The following is a 9,318-nucleotide window of genomic DNA, read 5'->3' on the forward strand; positions in this document are numbered from 1 at the left end:
TGGATCTGAATATGATGTTTTAAAGGGGTCTGGAGCTCATAACAGTTACAAAAATATTCTTATTCAATGTAACCTATAATATTTTGTTAATTTCGCTACAAGGGTTATTATTGATACTCAGAGTGCTATTGATAATATTTTTACTAATATTGATGTCACTAGTTACAATATCTGGACTAGTTACAGAACTATCTGATCAGGACACTCAATTAATGGAAACAGCCTATCCTAATAAAATTGAGTCATCAAATTTGAGAATTAAAACTAATATTTTACTAGAAGAAACAATAATGTATTTAATTTATTAAAAATTATTCTGAATCATGGATGGACTGGTACAACGCTCCAGTAGATAAACAACTTGACACATTTTATAATATTTTATTTATTATTCCAAACTGCTTTTGTAAAGAATAGGATCAATACTATCAATAAGGGTAGTTGGATAAATTAGGTCAGGAAAGAAAAGGAAGAACTAATTGAATTAAGCCAGACTATTAGGATACCTAAGAACAAGGTCATAAAGGAAATGTTCAAAGAAAGAAAACAGTTTTATAAATTAAAAGCTGTTGGTACAAAATATAAACAAACATCATTAATTCTGATAATGTGTGCAAATCAATTTGGAAGAAAAAAAACAGAAAGTAAAAATTAAATTACACTGGTTTTAGATGGCCAAGTGAGCTCCAATCCCTTTAAAGTATGTAAAATATTTAATAATTATTTTATAAATTTTGTAGAAAATGTGTAGTTCCAAATATTTCTAATTTTATAACAGTAATATTAATAACTATTGAATATAATCCAATTAATCAGCAATTTCATATAAAACGTGTAAGCGAAATTGAACTTGACAAAGTTTTATCTTTTTTTTTAATAAATTGTCTACTGGGTATGAAGAAGTATCTATGCCTATCGTTAAAAATGCAAAATATCAATTGATTAATCCAATAATGCACATTATAAATTTTTCTTTTGTATGCAGAATATTTCCAAACAGGCTAAACATTTCTAAAATAAAAAAGTCTTTAAAACAGGGAATACAACTGATCTTACAAATTATCGCCCATTATCTATATAACCGACGTTTCTAAAATATATGAGTGTGTAATGTATGATTAATGTGTAATGTATGATTAGTGTGTAATGTATGATTAGTGGAATTTTTAGAAACCAATAGTTTATTTGATGATGAGCAGCATGGGTTCAAATCGGATAAATCTGTAATTTCTGCAGGAATTGGGGTTTTAGAGACTATTTTAGATTTTATAGACCAAGGTGACCATGATGAGGGTATCTTTATGGACTTCAGTAAGGCGTTTGACAGTCTGTCATAGTACCCTTATTAGAACATTAGAAAATTTAGGGATTATGGGAGTTCCACTGAACTGGTTTGAATCCTATCTAAAAAATATAAAACAATATGTAGAATTACCTTATATAGATAATAGACAACTAAGTTTTGCTAAATAAACAATGAAAGCAAAAAAATATGGAATACCTCAAGGTACCAATCTTGGACCCATACTACTTCTTTGCTATATTAGGTAACAAATAGTGTAACAAATTTAAACAGTAAAATGTCTATATGTGATGACTCTCCAACATTATCATATCTCTTAAATCTTGAAATGAAATAGAAAACTGTCAAACCAAAATTTATTTTCAAGTTATAATAACTCTAGCAGAAAAAGCCTTTTACTTAACCTTGATTAAAAAACTAATTTGGTGTCATTTTGTACTGAAAAAAACAATCACAATCAATAGCCGATGATTATTAAAGTTCATAATACTCATTCTGAAAGTAATTAAACTAGATTTTTTGGTTTAATACTAGATGAGGGCTTAACTTGGGATGTGCACATTCTGGCCATTCAAAAGAAAATATCTTCTGGTCTGTATAGCTTAAAATATTTTTTTTTTTCATTTTGTAAGCTGGAGACCATAAAAATGATTTACCCTACTACTCTTGTAATCACTCCCATATTTTTTTGGTGTTGTATTGTGTGGAGTAATTAATGATATAAATTTGCAAAGTATATTAATATTGCAAAAGAAAGGTACACATATTATGCCTAATTAACAGAGGCAGGTGTCAGTGAAACAAACATAGGTATTCAAACCATTTATGGACTATACATAATGGAAACTATACATAGCAGTAAAGCAGTTAATGATATTTTATCTAAATTAGGCACTTGCCGTAATTATTCAACTAGCAACCGCAATCAGTTGGCAGCCCCACACACACATTTAGAATAGTGTGTAATTTGAATTGAATTGAAAAAAAGATGTGAATAATAATAGTAAGAGTTAAATATTTGTTTCTTGGCAAATGGTGCTATCTTAATATGAACATCTCCCTTGTGGGTTATTTCATATTAATCCATTCCATATGTATTCTTCAGGCATTTTTTGCTGTGTTTCCATGTAAAACTAAAGTTTTTTAAACATGACATTAGGATTACTGATGATTAAACTTAATTTTCAGATTATCCAAGAATATGTCAATTAATGTTTTTTTTAGTATTGATGCATTATAGAACATAGGTAATAAAGTTTATTAAGGATCCAATACGTTTAAAATTCTAACATTTTTACATTGGTCTTAAGATACCTATAATTTTTAACCATAATTGCAAAAAGAAAAATATCCAAAAGTAAACATATTAGTAAACAATAAAGCTGAAGAAGAAATCATATTACATTTTCAGTAAGTTACCAAAGAATATGATTTCCAAATGAAGTCATGGCAGTGGAAACATTGAATCCTTAGGGAGGCTCATCCTGAACGGACAATCAGGTTACTGTAATGGTGTCAGAAATTCACTCTTTTGACTCGAAGGTAGTATGGGAATGCAGGAATGCTCTAATGGAACTGGTGAATAGAAACAATTTTTCCCTTGCCTGGGTGCTGGGTCATGAAGGCATTCCTGAGAATGAAACAGTGGATGCCTAGACCCAAAAAACCTTTGAAAGCATTTTGGTAGGACCACCAGTCTGTAGTGTAGCCTTCTCCTACAGTAAAGCTCTTATAAATATCTGAGAAACAAGGGTCAGATCCAAGACATAGAAAGGCCTCAGGATTCAGGCAATTTTATTATGCTAAAGGGTGGCCTTAGGCTCTTAGATTTAGGCAAGGAGGATGTATGACTAGTACTTGGAATGCTAACAGGACATAGCCCTCTTTGGAAACATTATTCAGTCCATACTAAACTATGCATGCCCACTGAAAACGTCAAGAGCCAGACAACCAAAGAAAACTCAGTGCTGGGATCAAGAATGTACTAAACTTAAGAATGAGTACATAAAAGCCCTGGAAATGGAGCAGACTACAGGACTAACAGAAGACAAAGTTAGAACAGCTGCAAAGAAAAAGGAATATGACCAACATCTAAAAATGCTAAGGAAAGAAAATGCTACAGACCACATCAACAGAGCAGAAAATAAATCAAAAGCACTGTGGCGTACAATAAACTGTAAAAAAAAGTTAAATGCAGTCCAGACAAACCGCTTCACTTACAAATTAACAATAAAATAGTAGACGACCCAATAGAAGTTTCAAACTATCTGAATGACTTTTTCTCAACAATAGCTGAAAGGACACTTCAAAATAGTAATAACACAGGAATTAATATGTTACCAGACTCATCAACAACAAATCATATCTTCCAGCTCAGACCAGTCACGCAAGACGAAGTCCAAACAGCCATTGACTCCCTAAAACCAAAAAACTCAGCCGGAGTTGATGAAATATCAGCCAAAGTGATAAAATCTTGTAAATATGAAATGTTATTACCCTTGACATACTTAATAAACAAGTCATTCTCACAAGGAGTTTTCCCAGACAAACTGAAAATTGCAAAAGTTTACCCAAAATATAAAACTGGACTAACCACTGGAAGAAATAGCTACAGGCCAATCTCCCTGATCTCAACATTCTTGAAAATCATTGAAAAGGTAGTACTTAACAAACTCCTACTCTACCTTGAACAAACACAACCTCCTCAATAAACAGCAACATGGATTCCTGAAAGGCAGATCTACCACCACAGCCATAATTCAGTTAACAGAACATATTTTAGATCAACTAGAAGAAGGTTGCACTGCTACTAGCCTGTTTTTTGACTTTAGTAAGGCTTTCGACTGCCTGAACCATGATCTCCTACTCTTCAAACTAAGGAACCTCAGTGTGAGAGGGAGAGCAGAACAATGGTTTGCCAGTTACCTTAGTAAAAGAAAACAACTTGTGGAAATAAATTATATAAAAAACAACACAAAATACAAGGCCCATTCCAGAACTGCTGATATACAAAGGGGTGTACCACAAGGATCGGTACTGGGACCAGTCCTATTTCTGCTTCTCACAAATGACATGCCTGGATGGATAGCAGAAAATGGACACACTGTTATGTACGCAGACAACACTGTCCTCACACGTTTACAGACAGAACACTTGAAATGCTAGAAGAGAAAACAAACTTACAATTCCAGAGAACCAAACAATACTGCTCCACCAACGACCTAGTTTTAAATGAAAGCAAAACAGTGGAGATGACCTTCACCACCAGACGCAGTAACACAACCATATCACTACCTGGACTACTTACACAAAACAGCACAAAATACTTAGGCATCATAATTGACTCAAAGCTCTCCTGGAAACCTCACGTAAACCAACTCTGCAAGAAGCTGTGCTCAGGCCTCTATGTCATCCGCAGAATCAAGCAAGTATGCAGCCCGGACTCAGCCAGAGTTGCCTACTTTGCCCTTTTCGAGTCCCACCTAAGCTACGGCATTGCAACATGGGGAGGAGCATCAAAAACAACCTAGAAAGGGTGCTTCTAAAGCAGAAAAGAGCGATTAGATGCCTAGCAGATCTTAACTATCAGGACAGTTGCAGAGAACCTTTTAAAGAGCTGAAAATTCTGACAGCAGTTTCACTTTACATCAGGGAAACAATTATGCACACCATCTCAAAAACCAGCCGAGACATAGAGATCTTCACCAGTATAACACCAGACATGCAGCAAACTTCTCACTTCCCCAACACCACCTGAGTCTGTCGGAACAAAAACCCACCTACAAAGGTGCCCTCTTCTTCAATAACCTGCCAGAGCACCTAAGGATGGAACATCCAAAGCGCCTCAAGAAACAGCTGAAAGTATGGCTTCTGGATCGACCGTTCTACTCGGAGGGGGAATTCCTGAATACCTCATTCAACGTATAAATGTATACTGAACCTTATCTAATATTGACGCATGGCTGTTCTCTATGAATATGTCAAATAAAGAAAAACATATGATAAGGTGGATTCAAGCCAGACTGATGAATGCAGAATGTGTGGAGCAGATATGGGTAAACTGTTCTGCTGTTTGTAAAACCAGGAAAATCCAAAATCTGGTAGCTTCCTATATGAAGCAAGTAAGGAACTTGTCAACACTTCTGGAAATCAAAGTAGATATTATTAAACTGACCTCTTCACTCAAACTGCAGGCCTACCATTGCTTCAGTAAAACGGTAACTAGGCAAGGTCATCAGGTTGGTATTACATTTACTGAGTATTTGAATAAATCAATAAACTTTTTTAAACTATCGAAAGATTGAAGAATATTAATAATTATTTAATTCAATATATTCTGAATGGCTGATGAGAGCTCAAAATATTGTCCCCCCCCCCACCCCCCCCCCCCCCCACCCCCCCCCCCCCCCACCCCCCCCCCCCCCCACCCCCCCCCCCCCCCACCCCCCCCCCCCCCCACCCCCCCCAAAAAACACTTTGTTTTGATTGTACAGTAATTTACTAAAAATAATATATATATATATAAATATATATATATATATATATATATATATTCAACAATTTGTGCGTCAATATAACTTCTATCATAGTTAAAAGCTTTTTAATTTTCCAATGATTATAGTATTTTAAAAGTGCTGATGTTTTAATGAAATGGAAAATTCATGACTGTATTTATTATACATACTTATATGTAAAAGCAATATTGTATGACTTTGAAGTTCAGCAATGGCCTACAGGAATTGTTTTTTAAAGCACAAACCTTGCTGGATTTGAATAAAAACTACAAGGTTGTTTGTTCAGGTTTTGTTATTTTTCCACATTATTTAAAACTAATGCTATTTGAGCTGATTTTGAACTGCATCTGATTTAGTAATATTAGTCTATGGATTTATTTCGGTGGAAAAATATATTAGCTTTTAGAGTAGCTGATTTAAAAACAAGATCTAGGCGATATTTAGAATCTTAGCAACATTAAAATTAAAGTAACATTTGGCTTTTTGGCCTGGTCATTGATTGGTCTATGACTCATTTGTATGTCGTTGATTCTAAACACATCTTGTACAAGGTCACTGTGTATAACTGACTGAGATGGAAGTCATTGTTTCTCCGAACGTTTCTCAATCAATGTGGTACACAAAAGATGGAGAAGGAAAACAATCCACGACTCAGATTATATTGTGTATTGTATTTCCTCTAGTCAGAGTTATCTTATCAAGGGTCAACAAGTTGTTGTCTGGTATTGCAAGTTTGTTACTTCATAATTGGACAATTAAATTTGCAGACTTATCACGAACTTGCGCTTGTCTCCTGCACGTAGCTGCTAATTAGGAACATAATTAGTACCAGCACGTTGTATTTTATCGCACAACAAGTTTTTGAATGTAACTAAGTACCGCAATACTCATTCGTACTTGAATGAGTAACTTATGTGCGGCACTTTAGTTGAAAGTACCTTTGTATCAATCGGCCAGATAAAGCGCTATTGCACAACAGTGACATGATTGGGCAATAGGCAATTCATGATAAACGTAACTACCAAAGCAAAACTGATAATCAGTTATTATATGGATATTTGGAGGGGCAATACTGTTTACATTAAATCTTTTGGGTCTGTTGGGTGTTTTTTCATGCGAACTTTTGAACACAAACTACCTAAATATTGGATTAAATATCTTTGGAAAGAATAGATTTTATTTGTACAAATTGCCTAACTTTGTTTTCATAACGGGTAGTCTTCCAACTGCCACTAACCTGAGTTGAACCGCTCTTGAACAGATCGAAAAGACCATTCCTCCAGCAGTAGCAAGGCAGCCAGAAGAAGATAATGGGGAAGAGCATCGCCAACACATAGACTTGAAGGTCTTCGTCGGGCGATCGGGGCAATGAACATGAGGGTGACGAACAGCACAGCAACCAAGCCGTATAGGAAGAAAACGACGGCGTAGTCTTTTGAAAACGTCCACTAAATCTCTGGTAGACTCTATCGTGAGTTGCCTGGTCCCTTGCAGGCATCCCTGAAGGTAGGCATGACCCACGAGTAGAAGTCCCGGGAATAGGTCACCCCTCTGTGGTAAATAATTAACAGAGTGTTCGACAACGGTCCCACCGAGGGTGCGAACCCCGACAGCGACGTCTTGGAAGGTCATCGACACCACCTGGGACCTCCAGGAGTGGGCTCTACTGGAGAGCCTGCAGAAGACGCACTTGTTACCGTCCACCTGGCGGCATTAGGTCTGCCACCGTCCTCGCCAGCCATCGCTTCCCCGATCACTACTAACCGCACCTCAAACGGAACACGATAACAGTTCTATGGTAGTTTCGGACTCACAAAGTTCCTATAGTGTCAACCATCCAGGAAGTATGATTGTGAAAGAACGATGTTTAAAGTAGTTTAACAAATGGTTTCACCGACAACACTCCTCTCTCAGAGAGAGAAAACTGGGTGGACTGCCTGTGACTGTGGAGTGGGGAGCCAGTGGAGGGGGAGGGGCGCCCTACTCACTAACGCTGCCGATTAGATTCAGTTGTCGATGACGTTCAGCGACCTCGGGAAACCCTTGCTTCAGGCCTCTCGCAATCTGCTAGTCCCACACCTACCATCGGGAAACTACAGTCCAGAATGCTACCTTAACCTTTCCTTATACTATAGATACAGGTTTTCCAACATTTCATAAAAGTAAGTAGCTTTAACCCTTTACTTACCATGTATCCAATCAGATACAACATCTACTCTCCATATAGTCACACACTCAATATACTGCCAAGAAAAGAGTAAAATACAAAACAACACGATACTGCAGAAACCTTTTTTATATATAGTAAATATTATATATAACAAAATCCAAGAAAACAGAGATCTCTGGAAAATTTATACTGGCACTCGTAGACTAGATTGCATTTTTATACAAAATCACTAACTTAAATCTTGTATACGGAAGTTATTGTGCAGGTTTGGTTTGCCATTGACAATGATAAACATTTCTAGAGTATTTTAAAAACTTTACTCTTTGAACTATTACACAATTTTTAGAATACAAATAATTATTAAATTACCTAAAAATGTCGAGAACAAAATAAGATTTAGACATAGAAAGATTCTCTAGAGGTAATCAAAACTAGATGTGAATGACGTTATTTATTACTTTATGCTTGAAAAGTATAAAATCCGCACATATTTGGTTATAAATATGTTTTGCCAGAATGTAAAATTCTACATTTTGTAAATTTTTAGGACAATGTCTTGTACATAATTAAGCAATACACTATTAAGCTTACTTTATGGACTATAAATGTAGTCTACAAATTTAAAATTCTAGTCCAATTACTTAAACATTTCTAGTTGTGATGTCAACTTGTTGTCGATATCATGCTTACTCTTTCCTCTCAATATTATAAATGTAAACAAATTTATAACAGTATTTTACATACATTAATGATATTGTGGCGCTGTCATAAGAACAGTGTTTACACAGAAAAGTTGATTATATTTAAACAGGCCCGTTTGTTCGTTTGTAATGCCATTCCTTAAGGTATTTTTCGTAACTTCGTGACCAGTGGGGCGTAGCCCGGAGGTATTTTCGAAATAGGAATAGACATAGACTATATGTTAAGCAGGGACCCTAAGAATGTACATGAAAAATATCAGTACAATCGATCCAGTAGTTTTTACGTGATTGAATAATACACAGAGAGACACCGTTAGATGTTTATATAGTAATATACATGGGATGAAAGTTTGATTGATATAACTTAAATATCCAATAACGGTTCAGTCTAGTTTTTATTTTATCAATTTATTAAATTATTTGCCATAAATTTCGAAATATTGATTCTTTAAAATTTATCAATCAAAATCAAGATCTTTTTAAATTTTTACATTTTGTCTCTTGGATATAACCCTATGAAGAGAAAAAGTAAAGTGTTCAAAATCTAAAAGTGTTTAGAAACTACTTATTGTACTTACATATATTTCCATATCTCGCAATGCTATAAGGCAGTCTTTCAAAATCAATAGC

This window comes from Homalodisca vitripennis, chromosome 8 (assembly GCF_021130785.1).
Source record: "Homalodisca vitripennis isolate AUS2020 chromosome 8, UT_GWSS_2.1, whole genome shotgun sequence".
Taxonomy (NCBI): Eukaryota; Metazoa; Arthropoda; class Insecta; order Hemiptera; family Cicadellidae; genus Homalodisca; species Homalodisca vitripennis.